This window comes from Chrysochloris asiatica, unplaced genomic scaffold, assembly GCF_000296735.1.
Source record: "Chrysochloris asiatica unplaced genomic scaffold, ChrAsi1.0 scaffold00607, whole genome shotgun sequence".
Classification (NCBI taxonomy): Eukaryota; Metazoa; Chordata; class Mammalia; order Afrosoricida; family Chrysochloridae; genus Chrysochloris; species Chrysochloris asiatica.
The window spans coordinates 250,373-277,287 of record NW_006409125.1 but is presented as its reverse complement, the minus strand read 5'-3'; the positions used below and the strand labels follow the sequence as shown (position 1 = coordinate 277,287).

General features: G+C 40.8%; 2 pseudogenes; both read right to left on the bottom strand.

Moving 5' to 3' along the window:
• Positions 1-13,877: 13,877 nt before the first annotated feature.
• On the bottom strand, positions 13,878-16,911 carry LOC102842601 (annotated as a pseudogene).
• Positions 16,912-20,064: 3,153 nt separating this feature from the next.
• LOC102842219 overlaps positions 20,065-26,915 on the bottom strand; it is a 17,104-nt pseudogene continuing 10,253 nt past the window's right edge.

Genomic DNA, 26,915 nt, shown 5'->3' with positions numbered 1-26,915 from the left:
CCCTTGATGGTCCTAGGGGACTCTGTTTCTGGACTGTAAAATTTACCACACCCCTGTTTTTGTTACAAATTTTCTAGCTTTACAATTGTGACAGTTGCAATTAGTAATGATAACAATTATTCACTATTGAATCATATGAATTTTATCTCCATCTCTTTTCACCAGACTCATCTAGACAAGATGAAACCTATTCAGTGGGGACTCTTTCTGTCCGTGCCCCCCTCCCAACACTTGAACTACACTCCCTCTTCATACTTCATGCCTTTATTGACCCCTCATTTAAGGCAGCCAATATCTAAGTTGCCCGTCCCTATCTACCCCATGTATAGAGGGGATAGCATTGATATTTGATGTGAAGACTCCTTCCCTCTCTGTTGGTATTTAGAGTTACTATCTCTATGAGTATAGGTCAGGTTCATCAAATTGTAGCTATTTGCCCTTGTTTCCTTTATCAGAATTTTTTTGTATTTTTTTTTTGTAGTCTGGCTCTAGTTGAATTCTGATTATCAAGCCATCGAGGCTAGGTCAAATGGGTACTGTCTGTAAGTTTGGGTGGTCTTGATCATGTCCCTTCACTTCATATCAGCTGGATGCTTCACTCTCAGCTCTAGCCCTCTGTGGCTATGTCCTTGTCCATGGGCTCAGGTGTCCCCAGGTCTCACCACACTTTGGACCAACCAGTCCTTCCTCTTCTCTCTCTCATTTCCAGGTCAACAGAGTTAATGGACTGTGGTTGAAATCAGCCCATTTCTACATTGCTGCCTTTCCCCCTCTTCCACTCACCAGTAGACCAATGTGGTCGCCAAGCTTACATTGCCTATTCATGTGTTCCCTTTGAGTTTCAGTCTTAGAAGGGAGTTTGTCCTGAAGGAACTTGATTGCTTGCCTTGATGGTTTCCTGGTGAACAGCTTGCTTATTCTTATAGTAGCCAGTCATGCTGACATTTTTGTTTTTGATTTTTTTCCTGATAATCTTTCTTTGAAAATGTATCTTCTGTTGCTCTAGCTGTTCCAGGCTGGTCTGCTTGTCCTTGTTAGTGGGAATGTCCCACCACATAAGGTTCTGGATGGAACTCAGGATTCCACCTAAGATCCTATACTCTGCAAAGGCTTTGCAAGACACCTATTTTACTGGGCAAGTTCTAGAACCCCTTTTAGGTATTCCAATCTGTTATAGGCTGAAGACGGGCTTACAAGTTTCTGTAATCCTGTTTTCCAACATTCTTTTCTATCCCACTCAAGTGTCTTTTTTTACAATAGTAGGCAAGGGAAACCAAGCATTTTAATATTATTTTCCATCTTCAAACTATGCCTAGAGCATGCATCACTAATTACCTCTGTTCCACTTAGGCCACTCAAACCTGTCTCAGTGTTCCCCTATCTATCTTGTTTTTCCATCTTCCCCCCCTTCTTGTATTGCCCTCCCCAACACCCGAACTAACCCCCTCACCCCAACCCCACTGTTGTGGTTAACTTATATTCCATTAATTCTTCCCTCCATTTAAGATAGTCTATTTTATCCTGTAATCTACCTGGACTTCTCACCACCTGGATCTCTGTTCCTCGGTGTTTACCTTCTTTCACACTGTAATTGTTTTGATCATAGACTAATCTCCCAGATCTTCTGTTCTTATCATTTTATTCTGTTCTTGACTCTTCCATTTGTCGATTGAGTTCAGGGTGATGCTGCCACCTATGTCATTCTTGGGTTGTTGTCTGTTCCTGTTGGTTCTCAGTCCTTTAGGATGTTTTTCATAGCAGGGTTGGCTTTGGCAAAATCCATTAGCTTCTGTTTATCCTGGAATGTTTTGATTATACTATTGTATTTGATTGACATCTTTGCTGGGTAAAGGATTCTTGGTTGGCAGTTTTTTTTCTTTCAGAGTTTTATATATGTGTCCTCATTGCCTTCTTTCCTACATGGTTTCTGTTGAGAGATCTGAGCTTAATCTGATTTGCTTGCCTTTGTATGTTACGCTTCTCTTTTCCCTAGCTGCTTTCAGGATTCTGTCCTTATCTTTGATTTTGCAGAGCTTGATTATTATATGTCTTGGTGATTTTCTTTTGGGGTCTATCCTTCCTGGGATTTGTTGAGCTTCTTGAATGCCTGTCTTTTCGCTTTTCAGGATGTTAGGGAAATTTCCAGAATTTCTTCAACTATCTCCTCTGTGGACTTATGTGATTCTTCCTGTTCGGGAATGCTGATAACTCTTAAGCTATTCCTCTTCATGTTGTCCAACATGAATCTTAGGCCTTCTTCAGAATTTTTTATGCTTTTTTGTGGTTGCTCTTCTAGCTTAGTAATGTTGAGAGATTTATCTTCTAGCTTACTAGTTCTGGCTTCTATCTCTTCAGTTCGACTCCTTTGCCCTTTCAGTGTATTGTCCATTTCTGATATTCTATTATTAACCATTTGGACCTCTCTCTGTGATGTTTGAATTGTTTCCAATGCTGTATCTATCTTATTTCATTGCTCTTGTAGTGCTTTCCTGAGATCTGCCTTACTTTTCTCAACTCCATTGTATAGTGTTTTGATACATTTTATAATCATTTTTCTGAATTCCTTCTCAGGCATTTCCAAAGCCTGCTCATCATCCTGTATGGAGTGTAGGTCCACTTCCAGCTCATTTGCCTCAGTCACTTTAACTTGTTTCTGGACATGTGCTGATATGGTCATCTGTTTTTTGTTTTTTTTTTTTGTTTTTTTGTTGTTGTTGTTGTTGTTGTTTTTTTGGCATATTCAGGAATTATCTGTGGCCTTAATTCTTAGATGAGTGTGTATTTTGGTATTTTTTATGCTTTCTGAATGCCTCCAGGTAGATGTGATTAGGAGATGGGCTTTCCTTTTCATTCTTCTTCCTAAGAAATTTCAAGATGCCACTGTTGGTCTTTGTGATGTAACTCAGGATTTAATTTTCGGCATATTTCCTTTTTAGTTTGCCTGTCCTGCTCCACAATTCCCGTTCAAGCCTTTTTCCTAGTGATAAACAGTTCAGGGCCAGCTGTGGCTGTTTTGCACTGCCATTTGGTTTTAAGTGGAAATTGTCACTTTAAATTTCGAGGAGATCTGTGTGCATGTGTAGTAGAACCCTCCAGGAATGGGGGTGATGTGTCCACTCACTCAGGAACCCCCCTCAAGTCACCAGAATGGAGGTATGCAGATAGCGAGAGACCAATGAACAGATCCAAAAAAAAAAAAGGAATGCCCATACCTTTGTCTCTGCAGGTATGTCAAGCATTCATGGCTGCTCTGATCCTTCTCCCACTCAGTCTCACACAAGACGTCGGCTCTGGGAGCATCTGAGCGTCTTGAATTAGAAAGCAATGGGTTTCTTGCTTCTGCTACAATTTCCCCTAGCTGTAAGCCTTCCAGCCTTCTAAATATTCCTTTATATGCAGTTCAGAGTTCTGACACCATCCCCTGAGCCTGTTACAAACCTCCTTCAGGCATTCTGTAAATGCTCAAAGGACACATTTGCAAGCCATCCTCCTGCCCGTAGGCATTCAGCTTTACTTGGTCTGTAGGCCAGGAGGCCTGCTGGTGCTCTGTCTCTCAGGGCCACCTTCTCAGCTGTTGCCACTTTCCCAGGTCTTCATCCAGTGCTTCACTTGTGGCTTTTCTTTCTTGATCATCTTGTGATCTGTTCCTGCTTCTGAGATGGCTCCTTTGAAACCTAGTGGGATGGCAAAACTAGCCAAATCTGGTATTAAAGTCCCATAACCACCAGTTTGCATGTTCCCACCCAGTCATTTGGTGGAAGTTAAGACAACTTTGGTTAGAAAAGTCATATCAAGTAAATGCATGGTACAATAGATTGTAAACATAGACTGGCTGTTGATGAACTCTGAGGCTGTCAGAGAAGGTGCCAGTCCAGGAAAGAGCACAGATCTGACAACATGGCAGCAATAGTGTGTAGTTTCCTGGTGTGACTGTAAATGCCACTAGAGTACAGAAATTTATTTTCTCATATTTAGCAGGCTAAGAGTCTGAATTCAGATTCTGGCTCTAGGGAGATGTACTTCTTGGACTATTTTAGCATCTTGTAGTCAGCAGACCTTGGACCCTTGGCAAGCTTCACCTGTTGTGGCACATACCTTTCTTCCATTTGTGCTTGCTTGTCTCTGTCTATGCTGCTTCTTGTAACTCAACAGTTATAAAGTTTAGGCCATCCTACACTGATGGGGGCTCCTGGTGTGGCTCTGTAGGATAAGCACTGGACTGAAAGATCATTTGGACTGCAGGGGCAGTAACTCAAACTTGCCAGTCAGTCTTAGAAAACCCTATGCAGAATTCACTATGAGTCAGGACCAATTTGATGGCACTTAACAACAGCAGCAGCACTGATGTTGTTGTTATGTTATGTGTTGTTATGTTGTTGTTATGTGTTGTTATGTTGTTGTTATGTGTTGTTATGTGCTGTACAGGGTTTCCGAGGGTGTAAATCTTTACGGGAGTAGAAAGCCTCATCTTTCTCCCGCGGAGCGGCTGGTAGTTTCGAACCGCTGACCTTAAGGTTCGCAGCCCGATTCGTAACCACTACGCTACCAGAGCGGGACTCATTAATATGAGAAAGAAAACTACATTCCCAAAAAGGATTACATTCACAGGCCCACAGGTTACAGTCCCAACACATATTTTGGGAGGACACAGTTCCATCCATGACAGATGGCTTGGCCCCTGTTGATAGGCTACTTCATGTGAGATGTCTGCACTTTTGATTCATAGTTAGGTTCGAGTATGAATCATAAGACTTTCATTTGAGAAAGAAAATTTGTGCTTTCACAAATGTAGTTGGTGTTGCAGACTAAGATAGAAAAGGTCCTGGGAACAAGTTGACTTATGAAAGCTCCTGCTGTGGCTCCTCAGGTGTGAGGCAGGTGTTGATTCTGCTCTTCATCCGACTCCCACCATGTCCCCTCGCACTTCCCCCAGCACTCCTGTCTGCTAATGTCCTTGTCACAGTATGCACCATTTAGCATCCGAGTTTGACTTTCCTGCCCTTTGTCTACTTTCTGTCCCTAAACCAGTCACTTGTCCTTAAATGAAACATCTCCAGTTTATTTCTTGAGCTTAATTTCCCATATCTAAGCAGTGTTTTTTTTTTGTTGTTGTTTTTTTTTTTTTTGTCTATTTATATGGATTTAGCTTTTAAATATTGCAATACATTTTCTTTCCCATATCAATGTACTATCTTTAAATTTTTACTTGATGTTGAAAATAACTTACTTTTAGTTAATACAGATACTAAACAGTGATCTATTTTACATTCATTTTTAGGTTGGTAACTTCACTCTCAGGAGCCCTGGTGGTGCAGTGCCTAAAGCACTCCACTGATAATCTAAAGTTTACTGGTTTGAACCCAGCAGCCATTCCTCAGGAAAAAGTCTGTTCCCCTAAAAATATACATCCTTCTAAGCCCTATGGGGCATTTCTACACTTTCCTGTAGGGTCAACATGAGTTGGAATCAACTTGATAGCAGTGTAACATCACTGGAGAAAAGAGTGTGATGGAATGCACAGGTTGATGGCAACTTTAGTAAATGGATTTATTGTTTTTTTTTTCCTTTCAATGTATGTGAAGCTTACTTGTTATGGAAAAATATTTAATGCAACAGCAAACTGCTTTTGCATTCTTAGGTCCTTTTTCATTTTACATTGGGATCAGTCTGTTCATCCAATAAGTCAGGATACCTATGAGGTATCAAATCGTGGGATGGGATCCAGCAATCTGTGTTTTAACAAGTTCTTCAGGTGATGCAAAGAGCCCAAGTGATATAGTGAGTTGGGCTGCTAACTGCAGAGGTAGGTGGTTCAAGCCCATCAGCTGCTCCTTGGGAGAAAGAAGAGGCTGTCTGCAACAATAAAGATATACAGTGTTGGAACCCCTATGAAGTAATTCTACTCTGTCCTACAGGGTAGTGATGAGTCAGAATCGACATGATGGCAATAGCAGCGGGTTTCAGGTGATGCTGTAAACCTACCTATCAATTTGACTAAATTTAAGACACTTAACTTCAGGCTGTATTTTACAGCCTTTCCCTGTTGATATGCTGCTGCATTTTAAAATGATATTCAGCAACATTTTGATTGTAATTATTAATGACATTATTTGCTGATTTCTGCATTCTGTTGGGTCACCTCTTTTTGGACTGGGCACAAATATGGATCCCTTACACTTGGTTGGCCAGATAGCAGTCTTCCAAGTTTCTTGGCACAAAGGCTAGTGAGTGCTTCTAGCACACCTCAGTAGTTGAAACATTTTAATTGGTATTTCGTCAATTCCTGGGGCTGTGTTTTTTGCCAATGCCTTCAGTACAGCTTAAACTTCTTCCTTCAGTGTCATTGGTCTTGATCATATGATACCTCTTAAAATTACTGAACATCAATCAATTCTTTTTGTCACAGTGGCTGTATTCATCTTTGTTTGATGTTTCTTGCATAATTCTCTATATATATGTGTGTGTGTGTGTGTGTGTGTGTGTGTTTTACTTTGCACAAAACTTTATTATCAGTTATCAGCACAAACAAATTAGGTTAAGCTAGCAACAAAGGGGGAATCCATTTTGTCTCCTGTGACTTACTTTGGTCAATTATAATTAGGTGTGCAAATTTTTTGTGCTTAGAAATAGATTTGTTTTAAATGTTTTATTGTGAATTATATGATAGTTTACATGGGAGAACATTAGTTTTACATTCATTCTATCATATATTGTTTCATTGCCATGGTTCCAATCCCCTCCATGCATCCACAACCAACCAAAGGGTATACACTGCAAGTCTGCCCCCTCTATCCCCCAGGTCTTCAGCATACAGTCGCTCTCCCTTTCTGGATCTAAAGTCCCCAGCTCCTCCATCGCTCCACTTCATTGTCTCTGCCTCCATCTCAGGCATCGCTGCTTCTCTGGGTAAGGTCCTGCTCTTGGCTCTTCTCCGTTGATGGTCCTAGGAACCTCCGCTCCTAGATTGGAAAGTTAATCACTCCCTTCCTTGCTATAAAATGTCTACCTTTACATTTCCAACCTTCACAATCAGTCCTGATAACAATTATTTACTATTGTATCACAAGTGACCCATCTGCATTTCATTTCATCAGCTCCGCCTAGACAGATTGGATACTACTCACTGGAGATTCTGCCTTCCTCCAGGCCCCCTGGCTCTAGGTTCCCTCTTGAAAGCTTGTAAGCCAGTCACTTCTTGCCTTTGTAGCCGCCCTCCCCCTCCCCCCATTTTGGGTAGTCAATGCCAAAGTTGCCCATCCCTGTCTACTCTGTGTGTGGAGAGGCTGGGAATGATTCTTGCTGTAAGGATTTGTTCCCTCTTTTGAGCTACTGCATCCATAGGTGTAGGTCAAGTTCATCAAATTGTATCAGATTATTTGTTTGTTCTTGTAGTAACAGTCCGTCTGCCTCTATTGTTTTGTATTTTTCCTGTAGGTCTTTCTTTCAAGAAGTATCTTCTGTTCTTCTAGCCATTCCAGGCTGGTCTGCTCATCCTTTCAAGTGGAAATTTCCCATCTCTGGAGATCTGGATGTGGTTCAGGCTTCTACCTATAGTCTTATGTATTGCAGAGGCTCTGCAGGAAGCCTCCTTCACTGGACATGTTGTAGCCCCATTTTAGGTATTCCAATCAGTTATAGGCAGAGGACAGACTTACAAGCTTTCTATGGTTATGTTTCTGACTATTCCTTTCTCTTACCCTCCAGTGTCTATTTCATATTATAATGCAAGGAAAACCAAGATTCAAAAGGCAGTCAAGCATCTTAACATTATTCCCCCCTTTTCCCCATTCCAACCATGTCTTAATCTCTGTATCCCAGAGCCCTGTTGTTCCAAGGTTGTGCATACATCATTATTTACCTCTGTCCCACTTAGCCCATTCAAACATGCCTAATTGTTCTCCCATCTGCTTTGTTCTTTCATTCTTCTCTCCTTCTTGTATATTGCCCCCCTCCCCAGCACCCAAACTTTCCTGTGTCTAATCCCTGCCCTGTGCTCCACCTTCCCCTCCCCTCCTCACCCACTCTCAACATCCAGCAATCAACAAAGAATTCCCCCATAATTCAATATTTTGCCCATGTTGTTAAGTGCTGCCAAGTTTTTTCTGACTCATAGCAACCCTGAATAGGGTTTCCAAGACTGTAAATCTTTGTGGGTGTGGAACACCACATTGTTCTCCTGTAGAAAGGCTGGTGGGCTTTAACAGGTGACCCTGTGGTTTACAGTCCAGTGCATATAGGAACCCAAGGCTTGGATTTTTTTTTTTTTCTTCAATTCTTTTAGCTTAATAAATGCTGAGCATATTCCCTTTTGGTTGGCTAACTACAGGTCTTTTGAAATTTCATTATAATACTTTGTCTTCTTTGGCCTTTGAAATTTTCTGTTCAGCTCTCTGACGTCTTCATTTTTTCATCGCTTTAGCTTCTCTACTCTGGTGAGCAAGTTTTAGAGTTTCTTATTGACATTCATTTTGGTCTTTTCTTCTTTTCCTATCTTTTAAGTGACCTTTTTGCTTTCTTCATGGATAATGTGCATGATATTATCCCCACAACACTTCTGGTCGTCAGTCATTAGTGTCTAATGCATCACATCTGGCTCTTGTGGACTTATTTTCATTTTCTTCAGCTTCAGCCTGAACTTGCATATGATTCAGCCCCTGGCTATTTTTCAGATAATATTAAGCGTCTCTATGGTCTCTTTCCCACTGATGTAGTTACCTTTGTTCCTGTAGATTCTATCTGGCCTGATCCATGTGTACAGTCCACATGTATAGTTGCCATTTATGTTGTTGAAAAATAGTGTGTGTAATGAGCAAGTCGTTGGTATTGCAAAATTCTACTATGTGATCTCCAGAGCCATTCACATCAGCAAGGCCATATTTTCCAACTACCTTTGGAAAACAAATCCCTCTAGTCTCTTTAGTAAATTTCTTTTATAATTTTGAGTTTTGTTCCACATTTTTTTCTCATTCTATATGGGACCTTCTAATGCCATTCCTTTCATAGCAGTTGGTAGCGGTAGCCAGTCACCATCTACTACTTCTGGTATCAGAGTCATGCAGATGGATGGTCACAGGTTCCATTAGTTTCTTGCACTAATGAATTCCAAGCATCTTCAATTCTCATCATTCTTTCTTCCACACTTGGAGAGATAATGAACTTCTGAAGCTTAGAAGTGCATGAGCATCTAATATCCCAAGCGCTACTCTCCAAAGTAGGATGCAGGACATTGTCTTTGTGGACTGTTATACCAGTTGATCATGGTATACAGTCCTGAGCCCCTAGACCCAGCAACTCATTACATTAAGATGTCTGATAATAGCTAATAAATTTTCATTATTAGCCCACTGTATGCTCCATCACATTCAGAGTTGTATTTGAAGTAAGGTAAAATACCCATGAACACGGTTTTTCAAAGTTGTGTATATAAGTCTGTTTACCACTACTCCCTTTAAGCCACCCTGTGTCTTTACCTGTCTTCGTCATTCGTCTTCTTCCAACCTCACCCTTCGTGTACACTGCTCTTGCTGTCACCCAAGTTAACATGCGCCTGCCCTCTAGTTCTGATGTGGCACTGTTAGATAAGCACTGGACCACAAGGTAGATTTGAATCACAAGGTGCTGTTCAAACCCACCTGCTGCTTCTTGGAAACCCTATACAGGGTCAACATGAGTTGAAACCAACTTGATGGCACTAAACAACAAGAACCCTCTAGTCAGTTAATTACTCTCCCTTCCCTCCCACTCCTGGTAACCATCAAAGAATGTTTATTTTAGTATGAAAACCGGTTTTTGTGTTTTTACAATAGTAGTCTTGTACAATATTTATAATTTTGTGATTGACTAATTTCACTCAGCATAATGTCCCTCAGGTTCATCCATATTATGGGGTGTTTCACAGATTTATTCTTCTTCTTCACCATTGCATAGGCATTCCATTGTGTGTATGTACCAGAGTTTGTTCATCCATTCTTCCATTGATGGGTACTTAGGCTGTCTCTGTCTTTTGCTATTGTGAATAGTACTACAATAAACATTGAAATGCATCTATATATCAAGTAGAGGGGTTGTTGGGCCCTAAGGCACTTCTATTTCCAGCTTTGAAATGTTATTTTCAAAAATGCAAAAATTCCTTTTGCATCTGTCATTCCTGGCATAGTAAGTCATCTGGCAGTTAAATTAAAAAAAGGCCAAAGCCTGTCCATTTCAGCTCACTACTTGAGAAGAGGACCTGGAATGAGGATATCGTTGCTGATATCTGAAGGATGTTGAGTCACGTTCCATGTGGTGATAAAATCTGGGTTTAGAAGCAGCAGGGTACATGTGACAGCTATCAGTTCATCTCTGTTCAGCCATTGCTTTCTTGTTCTGTACAGCAGCAGCTTGTGGACATATGGTAAAAGGAACCTGACACACCAGCTCTCCACACCAAGCTTGTTTTCAACCAGGACTATGGGACTCCAGTTATACCTAGCTTCAGGACATAGGCTCTGTCCAATTTCACCTATGTATGGGTACCTCCTGAAAGCATTGGTGATGTCCTTCACCACCTGCTGCACCAGCACCACCACCTCCTGACTCATCTCTGCCATAATAGCTGGGGTGCACCTCCAGAAAAGCTCAGAGCCACCAGCCTGAGTTCTGACTTGAGCGCACACGTCAGCACCAGTTTGGCCATGCTCCTGCTGCAGCCACAGCCACCGTTTAAGCAGTTTTGAAGGCCATAGTTGTAACGTATCCAAAATGTGTGTGTGAACATTTACAGTTATCTTTTTATGTTTTGCTTAGTCTAAACCAAAGGGATTTAAAGAAAACCACACACACAAAAAAAAGAAGTCAGGTTGGCTTTCAATCTGGGAAACTGGAACTGACACCAATAAGCCAACTTCACATAAAGAACACCTCGCATAAACCCCGTCCACAGAAATTCTTAGACATGGTTTTTAGAAACTCATTTTTGTTCTCATTTTAGATATCAAGGAAATGGATGGTCAAATAGAAAGGAACTGGGAAAGTCAAGGCAAACATCTGTGTCAAGTTATAACCATCAGCAACAAACATCTACTAAGGAGAAAGTTAAAATAAGAAAGACATTTAATATGAGCACAAAACCTTTCCTTTTAAGGAAACTAACCTGTGGGATGATTCAGACCTTACTTCCAAATTGGCTATAAGTAATGGGAGCTGTTCAGGAATGAGGCCTAAAGTACTTAATGTATATAAGAACTTATTCCTCCCTGTTCAGCCTGATTCAGTGTGTGCTAGAGACAAACTTTATGAATATGATCTAATTGGGAAATATCGCAGATACAGTGAGTATCTTATTCATCAAAAAAAGTTGCAAACTTTGCTGCAGCCTTCCCTCATAGAAGACAAGGGAAGGCCATAGACAAGGAGGCAGCATTCTTTACATATAGAAGAGCTCACTCAGGAGAAATCCTATAGATGCAACAAAGTTGGGAACACCTGTGATATCCAAGAAAGAACTTATGTAGGTGAGAATCATTGTAAGTGTGATGAATGTAAGAATATTTTTAATACTCTTTGAACTTTCTTGGAGGAGAAATGTAATAAAAATGGAAATATTTTCAGAAAAAAATTGTATCTTACTAAGCTTCAAAGTCACTCAACAGAGAAAATGTTTGAATGTAATGTCTGGGAAAACTTTGTAAAAAGTCTAACCTCACTAAACATCCAAAAATACACCCAGGGAAGAAACCCTATAAATGTAATGAATGTGGAAAAACCATCATTAGTAAATCAGTCATTATAATACATCAGAGAACATACTCATGAGAGAAACCCTATACATGTAATGAATGTGAGAAATTCTTCTACCATCAGTCAGACTTAACTATTTGTCAGATATTCCACACAGATGAGAAACCCTGCAGATGTAGATTGTGTGGAAAACCCTTCAAACAGAAATCAGCCTTCACTTACATCAGAGAACTCACAGTGGGGAGAAACCTCATGGATGCAGTGAATGGGGGGAAAACCTTCCACAAGAGGTCAGTCCTCAGAGAACACACACAGGGGAGAAGCCTTACAAATATGATGAATGTGGGAAGTCCTTCGGCCACAGGCCTGCCCTAACTGTTCATCGGAGAACACACACAAGAGAGAAACCTTATAAGTGTAATGAGTGTGTGAAATCCTTCTGTGTGAAGCCCAAACTCACGGTTCATGTAATAACTCATACCAGGGAGAAACCCTATGAGTGTAAAAGATATGGGAAAACCTTTTACTAGAAGTCAAAACTCACTGGACATCAGAGAATTCATACAGGGGAGAAGCCTTTTGAGTGTACAGAGTGTGGGAGAGCATTCGGTGAGAAGTCAACCCTCAGTAGATATCAGAGAACTCACACAGGAGAGAAACCCTATGACTGTAAGGAATACAAGAAAACCTTTTTATCAGAATTCATCCCTCACTGTGCATGAGAGAACTCAGACAGATGAGAAGCCCTAGGAATGTAAGGAATGTGGGAAAACCTTTAGCCAGAAGTCACAGCTTAACAAACATCAGGGAGCTCACACAGGATAGAAACCTTGTGTGACAGAGAATAGCTGTGTGATCACCAGGACACAATTATCTTTTCCTCTTGGGCACACAGTCTACATTTCTCAGCTTCCATTTACTGTAGGTTGAAATATGTAACTACACACTTACCAATGGAATATGGACACAGTGATGTATGTCACTTCTAGGGCTGCCCCATTGAAACTTTCCATGCGGTCCTCCCTAATATCTCATCCCTTGTTGGATTGAAGTAAACATGACCCACAGGTTGACAACCATCACTTAAGATAGGAAATGATTAGGGATAGCAGAATGCTCTTACCTCTATGCCCATAGACCCCATTGTACTTCATCCAAATAAATATCTACCCAGTTGAGACATTGTGTGTTTTTGGTCTTTTGATGTATTTGCACTGCAGCAGGCCCAACTCCTTGAACATAACAATACTCACACAGGAGAGACCTATTTTATCATCTTTCTTCCCTAAGTCAATTGATGTAAAGTCAAAGAACTCATGGGAAAATACAAAGAATGTAACACATGCTAGGAAAACTTGTATCAGTCATTGAGCATTAGATAGCAGAATGAATTGAAACTGTATAAATGTCTTCAATACAGTAAGGTTTTCATCAAAACTTACAGCTTTATTATGTATTAGAAAATTTATAATGAAGAGGAAACTATAAATGTAGGTAATGTAGATGAAAAATTTCAAATAGAAATGGTAATTGTTTTCATTCAAAATGTACCAAAAATAGTTGACTATTGACCAATGGTTCTCTATTGTGGGGAAATTTGCTATAAATATCTTTCCTGAGATCATACTCATTTTTTAAGCATAGAGATTCAATTCAGGAAACCAAATTATGACATGTGTAGTGTTTATACATGAGTATACTGTGTTAACATGGAGCTCTGATAATGTAGTGGTTACAAATTGGGCTGTGAACCATAAGGTCAGCAGTTCGAAACTACCAGCTGCTCTACAGGAGAAAGATGAGGCTTTCTGCTCCTGTAAAGATTTACAGCTTAGAAAACCCTGTTCAGAGTAGCTATGGGTTGGAACCGACTCGACAACACTTAATAACAACAACAACATACTGTGTTAACAGAAATTTTACTTAATGAGCTCAGTGTAACTTACTGGAGCACACAAAATACCATGTACTCTTTTTCACTTCATGCTACGACAGGTAATTTTATTTCTCAAAGGCTCACATTGCAAACGTTAAGCCAAGCATGTGCTGTTACCATGTTGGCCCAAATTCACATATTTAAGAAAAGAAAAATCAACTCTTACCCATGTACATGTTAATCACATTGTGTTTTGTAAATTTCTACAGTATAGAATTCAACATCACAGGTCTTTTAAATCCCTCTGGATGTCCCACAGAGGATCTGCATTCTTGAGTTGAGCCACCTCGTCATCCTTCAGCTTCTGCTTAATAACACTGGTTAACTCTCGAGCGTTCAGAGTACACGGAAGGCTCAGAAACACTTCATTCTCAGTGCTATACATCCCCTTCACCACTGTTGACATTGGATGAATCCTAGATATTTTTTAAACATGGATTAAATCAGATCAGCCACACTTAATTCAACTCGGCTATTGCCCAGTTGATGTCTTCATAGGTACTTCCAACTACCATTTTAATCACTTCCTTCCAATTTTCACTGTCATTGTCCATTTCTGTTTCTGGATTCAGTTCCTGGAGAGAAACCCCTGTCATGTTCACTCTACTCCACACCACAACACTTGAGTCACCATGTTTTCCTAAAATCCATCCACGACAGCTGCTAGGATGATTTTACAGTCCTAAAATAGCAATATCTAGCAGAATCTAGGTTATACCCACTTCCAATCACACAATGATCCACTTAGTTTCCAGGTAACATGGAAGAATACTCAGAGTTGGAAACTACAATTATGATGCAGTTAGGACTGTACTTGATGATTTGAGGAATAATGAATTTGAAAGACATTAACATTCCTCTGTACCAAATTGAGACCACTCTTCCCATCTTGCTGATGATCTCCTGCAGTTACCACCACAGAATAATCTTTATCTGTTACCATTTTAGGTGTCTGGAGAAAGAAGCTCTCATGCTGTAGATCCATCATTTCTCCTTTGAGTCTATCTTCTAAAAGGACAAGTTCATCAGCCAGAGACTTTCCCAGAATTTTGATGACACATGCTATACCAACTTGCCCAACACTCACTATGGTTATCTTATTTGGAGCTGTTGCCTCTTCTGCAACTGGTGCCATCAGTTTTTTTCTTAAGAGTTGCTATTGTGAACAGGAGAGAGAAGTCGTTCAAGACAGTATCAGAAATCATGCAAAGGAAACTATGCAAGATATGTTTGTCTCCTCTGGTGTAGTATTTGCAGAGAGAGGAGGAGGTAGGCCATGCATTTTTAATATTGTGATTTACATTGGTTTCCCACATTACATGATACTATTGCTAACTCTTGATATCTTGTTAATTTTTTTAAGTTTTAAGTACTGTTCTACATATACTTCCCCCTACTCTTTTACAGTATATGTACATTTTTTATGACTGTTAGGGTAAACACCACATCAACCACTCCTTGGAAACACTATACAGCACATAGCAACAACTAACAGCACATAGCAACAATATCACCCTCGTAAGTAAAATTTGCAGCTAACACAGCCAGCTAATGGGGCTAAATGTTTACCTAAAAATGCAAAAATCATACAGTTAATTATTAATGGCTTATGCCTGAGTTACCTTAAGCAGTTGTGAACAGTAGTGCTTTTCACTGTACCCAATGAAACAGTCTACAAAAGGAAAAGTTCCCTTTTGTTCTTTTCCTTACATGTTTTAATGGGCATCAGCATAGATTGAGTGTGTGTAGCCAGATGCTGTGTGACAGCATTTAGAACCATATGTGCCTTGCCACTAATAAGAGCAATCTGACAAATGGAGGCTCCACTGCTTATTACCTGTACTGCCTCGGCATTGAGCTTTTCTGGGCTTCAGGATCTTGATATTCAAAAAGTAGACAATAGTAGAACCTACCTCACTAGGCTGTTGTGAGGAATAAATTAGCTAAGATACGTAGAGCACTTAGAATATTGTCTGGCATGTAGTAAGCATGTAAGCTTGAGCTATGATTATCAGAATCGACAAAACCACTTTGTAATAACAGACTGTTGTTTGACTACACTGGCACTGTCTCGAACTTTCTGATGATGTCTTGGTGTGGTTTTGCTGCATGCCTCCTGTGAGACAATAACTCTGTTCTTCCTTGTTATTTGGTTCCTGTAGGATAGCCCCCGGAATTTCGCCAGCAGTTGAGGTCTTTGTTATCTAAAACAGCCAGGCAACACTTGAAAATATGTGCAAATCACTGGGAGCCAGAAAGACCATACCTAGTCAGTGAATCGGGAAGGAAAGGGGACATGGTTTAGTCAGTCATACATGATCAGGGATTGAATCACTCATGTCCGCTGTGAGGCCCCAATGGTAACTATTCAAATGAGCCAATAAAAGGTCCTTAAGATGGAAGTGACTTGGGGACTTCTGGTTGGTCAGAAACCTGGTTTCAGGAGGGTGGTATGTCTCTGAGGACAGTCCCTGGGCACAGTGGGAGCACTGAACCAGGACCCCTCCTGGACCTCACCCTCTGCATCTTTTTGTGTGTATATTTTCTGGTAATAAATCAATAACTGGAAGTAGAATAAGAGCCAGAAACACTGATGTCTGCCTATCTAGCAGTCCGAAGCACTACGTTCTTTTGTGCTCTGGCCTAGCTGGAGCTGGCTAGGATCATAGAAGAGGTTGGTTGTTCTGAAGTGGAAAGAGTCATATGAACTCCCAAACTTGTGGTTAGTACTCTATTACTAACCTAGGATGAGAGTGCTGCTTGGAGTTTCTGGTGACAAGGGTGAAGAAGTGGGAAGGTGAACTGAATTCATTATGATCCTTACCACACAGATAGCAATGAAAGTTGGACTTACCCACTGTGCCTTTGTAGTGTTTCTCCATACAGGTTTAGTCAAGGGTTCATCTTGACCAAGCTCTTCATGGTGTGTGTAATGAATCTTTTCAGTTGGGTTTGTCATGGGGTCCAATCTTCCTAGTGAATTGATGGCATGTCTTCAAAAAGTATCCTCAAAGAGACTGGAAAAGGTGGTTCTTCTGCTGAATGTTGGTGTTTTTTTTCACACACCAACTGGCTGCCTATTGCAGCCTTGAGATGTTGTGTCCTGTGACTTGTCTAATGTGTGGTGATCTCAGACTTACATGTATGTATATGTGGCCCTGAGCCACATGCAGCATCAGTAATCTGTTTTCAGGGGGTGCAGAGGAAGTGAGCAGTGTGTCCTGATGGGTCTCAATGTCCTCACACTTGAAATCCATACCACCTGCCTTTTCCTGTGATTGGCTTTGAGCTAATGTTTGATTTTTGCTTAAATTCAGTTGAATTGGGCCAATCCTATTTGTAATCCAAGTCTTGACTGATTTTTATCTGGAATGAAAGTGAATGGCTTAGTTATCTTGTACTACTTTAACAAAAGTACCACAAGTCGATTCTGACTCTTACAGTTTAGCAGACTAGAAGTTCAAATTCAGAGTTCCTTCTTCAGAAGAAGGCTTTCTCTCTGTGTTGGCTGTGGGGAAAGGTCCTTGTCATCTGTCTTCCCTTGGATCTAGGAGTTTCTCATTGCAGGGACCCTAGGTCCAAATGTCAAACTATGCCCAGCTCTTCTTTCTTGGTAGTAGGAGGTCCTTATGATCTCTGATCACTTGTCAGATCTCTTTTATATCTCACAAGAGATTGACTCAAGATAGAACCAAGCTTGTGAACTGACCATTTCTCCCCCTCTGAATTATTTGCAGATACTTGTGCCTAATCATGTTAAAACTACAGCAGTATTAGCATATTGAAAGATCAATCTCCTTTTTCTCTTCATTTCCTCCCTTCATTAATGGTATTTGAATGAGAGCCCATTTCCTTTTCCCATTCAAAAGCTCTTTTTGAATTCGTTTGGATTTATATTAAATTTAGATTATACCAAGGTACCTACCCATGATAGAGCACTTCTCCCAAGTGCCCTGGGCCATTCCAGGAAACCAGGCTACAGACTCAGGGGGGCAGAGATCAGATTGCAACTGCTCTTGCCCCTGTACTAGCAACAGATCTATAGTCACCTTTCTCTATGCCTTCCTAGTAACCCACACACCAACTGATTACAAGGGAAGACCTCCAATACAAGGTGAATATTTAGTGAATGAAATGTGGATGCATCTGCTAAAATAGTTATGCTTACTGCAGACAGAGTAGATAGTCAAGACACAGCATTTGTGGAGACAGAAAAATCTGTACTGATAAAAGGGTTGCAAGAGTAGGGTTATGTCACAATTCTAAATGTTAATGTACCCAATAGCATGACTTGGCACATTTAAAGTCCTGTCCCTTTCGAGGTATTTGCAGATCTATATCCTCAAAGGGAACAGCATCTCCCTTTTTCCACTGGGTTCAGAGACTGAGCATAGAAAACTGAGGGGATAAGCTAGTGACTCCGGATGTTGCTCTTTGGTGCCATTGAGTTAGTTCTGACAAATAGAGCTTCACTATGTTCAACAAAACTGTAGGCACAAAAATATACAAGCCACCAGCTTAGTAGCATCCTTAGCAGAATGCCCTAAATATTGTTTTTTATGGATGCTTTGTATATACCAAGCCAAGAAAATGCCAACCACTAGTACAGTAAAAGCTCCAAAGCACCAGTTGGATTGCCATCTTAAGAGTCAAACGGGAAACTGGTCAGAGCTCAGGTCTACCTATGTCCTGGCAGAAAAAAAACAGGTTTTTCAGTCACAGAAGCCTTGTGTGGTGACCCTCAGGACCTCCCCCCCACCACCACACACACACACACCACTGCCTACAGAGTACCTATGGGCTGCTAGGGAATCAGGTCCCAAAGGTAGGAGAGGCAGGGCCTGAATGTGGGGTGCAAGCAGGCAGAATCTGGGTTCACTGGGGGAGGTCACTCAGATGGGGGTCTGCATGTCTCTGAAATGTCAGCTGAGGGGAGCCTGCGTCTTGCCACGGCAGAATGCAAGGCTGGTGTAGCCTGATGCTCAGCAGTTTCTATAGCTGATCATCTAGGCTGCCAAGTCATTCCCAGCCAAACAATGGGACTGCAGGTTCCTGCTGTTTGGGGACTTATTAAGTGCTGTCAAGTTGGTTTCAACCCATAGCGACCCTGCATAGGGTTTCTGAGGAGCGGATGGTGAGTTTGAAGTGTTGACCTTGTGGTTCAAATGACTTTGCAGTCCAGTGCTTATCCTACAGGGCCATGGCCTGGTCAAATTTACTGGACCCTTAGTTCCTCATCTACCACATTAATCTTCACATGCATAGCAACTTTCTGTCTCAAAATAATTCCTTTTCCCCATAACTCCTGAATGTCTTATCATTTGCTATTCTATTTAAAGTATTTAATACCCATGGAAAGAAATATAAATGCATGGTATGGGAAGATGATACATCAATGTGTTCTACATAGATACACTCTTTTCCCAGCAGGTTTTACTAGGAAGTCTACCTTCACAGAAGTGCAATCTCTGTCATGCACTAAATTTCTAATAATGCAAGGGTCTTGTTCAGAGTTTTCTTTTCAGTCCCACTGATTTGCTTTTCCACCTCACTGTCCATTCTGTCTTGATCACTATAGCTTTATAATATGTACTGATATTTGGTAGAAGTCTTCTTAACAAATAAATCTACTTGGGGAACCTCATGGCTATTATAATGTCTTTGCATTTCCATATCAATTTTAGAAATAGCTTGCAAAGTGCGTTTAAAAATACTGTTAGTTGTATTGAATCAACTTTCCTACATGTCACCTTTAAACATATCCACTATGACTTTTTTATGTTTACTATCAAGTTTACTTATTATTAAGTCCTGGTGTGGCACTGTGGGATAAGCACTAGGCTACAAGGTTGGTTTGAACTGCAAAGTCAGTGGTTCAAAACTCCCTAGTTGCTCCTCAGAAACTCTATATAGAGGGTCGCTGAGTTGGAACAATCTCAATGGCACTTAACAATTATTAAATGTAGCAGTTATTGATTTATTGCTTCTCATTCCCAAATTCAAATACTTTGCTAAGTCTATGGAATGGGTTGGGTCTGGGCCATTTGGTATTTCCCTTTGCCAGTTAAGCTGTTAACCTTGTCAGTGGAGAGCTGAAGAGACTGCTTGGGTAAGGCAGCTTGGATACCACGTATATACTTTATTTTTCGTTCTCAAACATGTCTGCTGTGCACCTCCAGCTGGGGCCAATATGCTGAGCATAGTCAAGAGTTTATCTTAGGCTCAGAGGCAGATGGGCTTCTTGGGCCCAAACCCCATATCCCCACCCCACCCCAGTACTGACTCAGCTGAAGCAAACAGCACAAAAACAGCAACTTTATTTCCCATGGCTCCATGGAAGGTTGGAACAGACAAAAGAGAATGCCAGAACACATGGCAAAGTGTCCTCAGGACTCTACTGGCATCAGGTACTACTTAGGAAGTGGCTCCAGGTCTTTCTCCTCATGGGCCCCAGCGGCCTTGGGATTAGCATGTAGGAAGCGTTGTGCCTGCAGAAGGGGTGAGAGGTCAGGGTGTGGAGTGGGAATCAATATACACCCACTCATTCCCCCAGCCTGCCCCCCTCTGCCCTTGCTGAGAATCTCCAGCCCCATTCCCAACTGTTCCCTGGGCTCCCCACCTCTCTAGGGAGGGTCCCTTCCTCTTGGATGCTGTAGACTTGGGAAGGAACCTGCACCCCATGATTCTCCAGCTCTTCTTTCAGCCTGGACAGGCAGTGGGGTTGGAGGGAGGGAAACAAGTGTATGAAGCCTCAAGGGTGAGGAAGCCCACAAATGCCCACCCCAGGGCTGGGAGCTCGGTGCCCACCTCTGACGCTTCTCCTGCAGCTGCTGACACTCCTCCTGCAGCTGCTGCTGGTGCAGGACCACAGTCTCCAGGAGCTCCTCAGCCTTGCCAGTCTCCTCCTCAAACAGTCTCCTGGGGGTGGAGGGGACATCAGTACCAGATGCCTCTCCCTGCTGACCTCCTCTGCCACCACACCCATTTTTACACTGCAGCAATAGCCTCCTGGCTATGCAGGAAGAGCCCCTCCCTAACAGTGTAGAGGGAGAAAGCATTGGCTTTGAAAGGGATAAGGTAGGGACTCACATGGAACTCCCAGAGGTCCTTGTGCTGGCCCATCAGATCCTCCAGCTGTTCCTCGAAATCTAACCTAGGAGCCAACAATATAAGAATGAGAGGCAAGATGGGGCTTGATGGCAGATAGGGTAGAAGTTCAGTGAAGATCTCAGTCAGTAATAACACAGAATACCAGATGAAACAGGTTCAGGGGATAGTGCCCAAACTCTGAACCACATATATAGGAATAATTTAAAAGTTTGAAGGCATGACCGGTGCAACCTGTAGCAGAAGAAAACATCTTGTACTTTTGAACCCCTGAGGCTCAGCAGCCCAGAGCCAACAACTTGGACGAGACCAATTAGTGAGATCAAATGAAGGAGTGAGCAGACCCGCCATGGACTGACGCCTGTGGGAACCTCAGATATAAAGGTGTGGACATTATTTTTGTTTTGTTCTTTTTTGTTGTTTTTGTTATCTGTTCATTGGCCTCTCACTATCTGTGCACCTCCATTCTGGTTACAAGAAGTGGGACCTGAGCGAGTGGATGCCCCCTAACCCCCACAACTGGAGGGTTCTACAATGCATACGCACAGGCCACCTCAAATTTAAAGAGGCAGAGTCCACATAAAAGCAAACGGCAGTGTACAACGGACACAGTTGGCCCAGAACTGTTTATCACCAGGAAACAGGCAGGAACAGGGGTTGTGGAGAGGGAGAAACAGACTGAAAAAAAAGAAACAGGCTGAAAATTAAATCCTGAGTTACATCATAGCAACCAACAATGGCATCTTGAAATGTCTCAAGCAGCCTTGACAGCAAGAACCTGAAAGAGGATATTAAAGTCATACTTATCTTAGGCTACAGATTTTTTTTTTTTTCTCTCTCTCTCTTTCATCTCTCTTTCTGCAATTATAGACCAAAGTATCCAATCTGAGTTTTTTTGCTGTAGCTGCTTTTTTTTTTTTTTTAGCTCCCTCTTTTACCTTTAGGGGGCTCTTTCTCTCCCTTATTACCCAAGAAGAGACAGCAATTGCTGAGGTATAGTCAACCTACAATCACAGCCTACAAAACCCCACCATCCAGGCAAGAACCAATACCAACTGCTATACACCAGGAAGGCACACGACACCTGAGACAATTCCTCTGAGTTAAATAGTAAGAATGAAAAGAGAAGCCCATCTCCTGATCCCATCTACCTGGAGGCAATCAGAAGGCATAGAAAATATCAAAACACATACTCATTGAAGTATTAAGACTACAGTTAACTGCTAAACATGCCCAAGAAGCAAAAACAGATGACTATATCAGCACATATCCAGAAACAAGATAAAATAAGTGAGGCAAATGAGCTGGGGGTAGACCTATATTCTATACTGGAAGGAGAGCAGGCCTTGGAAATGCCTGAGAAGGATTTCAGAAAAAAATGATTATAAAATGTATCAAAACACTTCACAATGGAGCTGAGAAAAATAAGGGAGATGTCAGGAAAGCACTACAGGAAAAATCAAATAATATAGATACAGCATTGGAAACAATTCAAACCCTACAGAGAGAGGTCCAAATGATTAATAATAGAATATAAGAAATAAACAATACACTGTAAAGGCAAAGGAGTAGAATTGAAGAGATGAAAGCCAAAACTAACTTGCTGGAAGACAAATCTTTCAATACTACTAAGATAGAAGAACAAGCAGAAAAAAAGATTAAAAAATCTGAAGAAGGTCTAAGATTCATGCTGGATAACATGAAGAGGAATAATTTAAAAATTATTGGCATTCCAGAACATGAAGAATCACACAAATCCACAGAGGAGATAGTTGAAGAGCTTCTGGAAGAAAACTTCTCTAACATCCTGAAATGCAAAAAGATAAGCATTCAAGCAGCTCAACAAAACCCAAGAAGGATAGACCCCAAAAGAAAGTCACCAAGACATATCATAATCAAGCTCTCCAAAATCAAAGATAAGAAGACATTCCTGAAAGCAGCTAGGAAAAAGAGATGCATTATATACAAAGGCAAGCAAGTCCGATTAAGCTCGGATCTCTCAGCAGAAACCATGCAGGAAAGAAGGCAATGGGGAGACATATAGAAAACACTGAAAGAAAAAAATTGACAACCACGAATGCTTTATCCAGGAAAGCTGTTAATCAAATACAATGGTGTAATCAAAATATTCCAGGATAAACAGAAGTTAAGGGGTTTTGCCAAAGCCAGCCCTGTGCTATAAAACATGTTAAAGGGAGTTCTGTAGACTGAGAACCAACAAGAACAGACAACAAACAGAGATTGACATACGTGGCAGCACCACCCAGAACTCAATCAACAAATGGAAGAGTCGAGAACAGAATAAAACTATAAGAACAAACTCAGGATTTGGGAGGTCAGTCTATGATCAAAACAATTACAATGTGAAAGAAGGTAAACACATAGGATCAGCGATCCAGGTGGTGAGGTCAGGCAGATTACAAGATTAATAGAGTGTATTAAATGGAGGGAAAAGTTAAGGTAATCTCAAAGAAAATAAACACTTCATAACATACCAAGAAAATGAAAATCCAAGAACATGGAAACATTAAAATTATGAGGAAACTGACAAGAAAGAACACAAAAAACATGAACTCAGAACACGAAGACATGCAGAAGAAAGAAAGCAGCACCACCACAAAAAATCTAACATAATGGCAGCAGTTAATCTATATCTATTGGTAATTACACTAAATGTAAACAGATTAAATGCATCTATTAAGAGACAGAGGGTGGCAGAATGAATAAAAAAACAAGATCCTTCAATATGCTGTCTGCAAGAGACACACCTTACACACAGAGACAAAAACAGATTAAAATTCAATGGATGGAAAAAAATATACCAAGCTAATTGCAATAATAGAGAAATGGCTACAATCATATATTGACAAAGAACTTCCAGAGGTTCAAGCAGGATTCAGAACAGGACGTGGAACGAGGAATATTAGTGCTGATGTCCGATGGATCTTGGCTGAAAGCAGAGAATACCAGAAATAAATACCTGTGCTCTATTGACTACGTAAAGGCTTTCGATTGTGTGGATCATGACAAGTTAGGGACAACATTGCGAACTGTAAGTATTCTGGAACACTTAATTGTGCTCATGAGAAATCTGTACCCTGACCAAGAAGCAGTTGTTTGAACAGAACATGAGAACACTGAATGATTTAAAATTAAAAAAGGTGTGCGACAAGGTTCTATTCTTTCACCATACTTATTCAACCTGTATGCTGAGCAAATAATCCAAGAAGCTGGGTTATATGAAGAAAAATGTGTCATCAGGATTGGAGAAAGACTCATTAACAACCTGTGACATGCAGATGATACAACCTTGCTTGCTGAAAGTGAAGAGGACTTAAAATATTTACTGATGAAAATCAAAGAGCACAGCCTTCCATATGGATTACATCTCAATGTCAAGAAAACAAAAAACCTCACCACTGGAGCAATAAATAACGTTCTTATCAATGAAGAAAAGATTGAAGTTGTCAAGGACTTCATTCTTCTTGGATCAACTATCAACACTCACAGAAGATAGAACACTCAGCAGTCAAGAAATCAAACGACATGTTGTATTAGGCAACCTGCTGCACAAGACCCCTTTAAAGTGTTGAAGAGCAAAGATGTCAACTTGAGGACTAAGGTGTGCCTAACCCAAGCCATGGTATTTTCAAACACCTCATATGCATGTGAAAGCTGGACAGTGAATAAGGAAGACCAGAGAACAATTGATGCTTCTGAGTTATGTATGGTGTTAGAGGAGAATATTGACATTGCCATGGGCTGCCAAAAGAACCAATAAGTTTGTTTTGCAAGAAGTACAGCCAGAGTGCTCCTTGGAGGCCAAGATGGCCAAACTTCGTCTCTTATAATTCAGATATTGTCAGGAGGGACCAGTCACTGGAGAAGGATATCATGTTTGGTAAGGTTGAGGGTCAGAGAAAAAGAGGAAGACCCCCAACGTGATGTATTGGCCAAGTGGCAGCATTGATGGACTCAAGCATGGCAACAGTAGTGGGATTGGCCCAGGATTGGGCAGTGTTTTGTTCTGCTGAGCATGGGGTCGCTAGGAGTCGGTACCGACTCAATGGCACCTAACAACAACAACAACAATTACAATAAAAAGTGAACAGGAGTGGCAGTACTAATCTCTGATAAACAACATTAAGGCAAAACCCAGCATAATAGACAAAGATGGACATTATCTTATTATTAAAGGGACAATTGAACATGATGGCATATCTATGCTCCAAATGAAAGAGCTCAAAAACATATACAGCAAACTCTAATAGATTTGAAGAAAGAAACAGACAAATCTATAATAATAGTGTTGTTGTTGTTGTTGTGAAGTGCTGTTAAGTTGGTTCCAACCCATAGTGACCCTGTATAGGGTTTTCGAGGAGCAGCTGGTGAGCTTGAACCACCGAACTTGCAGTTCAAATGGCTTTGCAGTCTGGCGCATTAACCCATAGCGCCACACACACCACTTTCAAAAATGGACAGAACAACCAGAAAGAAACTCAACAAAGACACAGAGGAACTAAACAACACAATTAACCTACTGGACTTCATAGATGTGTACAGAGCATTCAACACAACAATAGTGCAATACACATTCTTTCCCAGTGCACATGGAACATTCTCCAGAGTAGACCATGTGTTAGGCCACTAAACAAGCCTCCATAAATTTACAAACATCAAAATACTACAAAGCATCTTCTCAGCCTACAATGATATAAAATTAGAAATAAACAATAGGAAGACCAAGGAAATAAGTCAAATACATGGAAAAGAAATAAGACCCTGCTGAAAAGCAACTAGGTAGTAGAAGTAATAAAACGTGAATACACAAAGTTCCTAGAAACAAGTGAGAATGAAAACACAACATACCAAAATCTTTGGGACAAGGCAAAGGGGTGCTGAGAGGACAATATATTGCAATAAATGCACACATCCAAAAATAAGAAAGGACCCAAATGAACACATTAACACAGCATCTACAACAATTAGAAACTGACCAACATAGGGAACCTACGGTCATCAAAAGGAAAGAAATAACAAAGATTAGAGCAGGAATAAATGAGATGAAAAACAGAAAAACAATAGAATCAACAAGAAAAGAAGCTGGTTCTCTGAAAGTATTAACAAAAAATTGATAAACCACTGGCAAACCGAACAAAAGAAAAGAGGGAGAAGACACAAATAACACGCATTAGAAACCACATGGGTGATGTCACAACAGAACTAAAGGAAAGGAAAAGGATAATAACAGAATACTATGAAAAGTTGCACTCCAACAAATTTGAAAACTAAGACGAGACCGATACATTTGTAGAAAAACACGACCTACCTAAACTTACAAAGAGTCCAATAGAAAACCTGAATAGACCCATAACAAAAGAAGAAATTGATCAGGTCATCAAAAAACTCCCAATCAAAAGAATTCCAGGCCCAGATGGCTTCACTGGTGAGTTCTACCAAACAGTCAAGAAAGAGCTGTCACAAATTCTACTCAAATTATTTCAGAATATAGAGGGGGATGTAAAACTTCTTAAAACCAGGGAAGGACATCACTAAGAAAGAAAATTATAGACCAATATCCCTCATAAACTCGCAACAACATCCTAGCCAACAGAATTCAGCAGCACATAAAAAATTAATACATCATGATCAAGTGGGATTCATATCAGGAATGCAAGGATGATTCAACATTAGAAAATCAATCAATGTAATCCACCATATAAAAAAGAAAAAAGAAAAGAACCACATGATCATTATCGATTGATGCAGAAAAGGCATTTGACAAAATCCAACATCCATTCCTGATAAAAACACTCAACAAAGTAGGAAGGGAAATTCCTCAACATATTTAAGAGCACATATACAAAACCAACAGACTACAATACTCTCAATGAAGAGAAACTGAAAGCCTTCCCTCTGTGAACAATGCCGGGGTCCTGAGTCGGGGTCCCACCTCAACAAAGGATCACCTTGGCGAACGTGGAGTTTTAACGTGAGTGGGAGATCTAGTAGGTGAAAGAAAAGAGACAGAGACAAAGATTGATGCAAGCTGACAGGCAAGCTAGCACACCAAGCTAGCTGAGCCCCAGTCTTTTATTGTCAGAAGAAGGAAATTGACACAAAAGAAAATAATGACAAAAATGTTGATTATTCA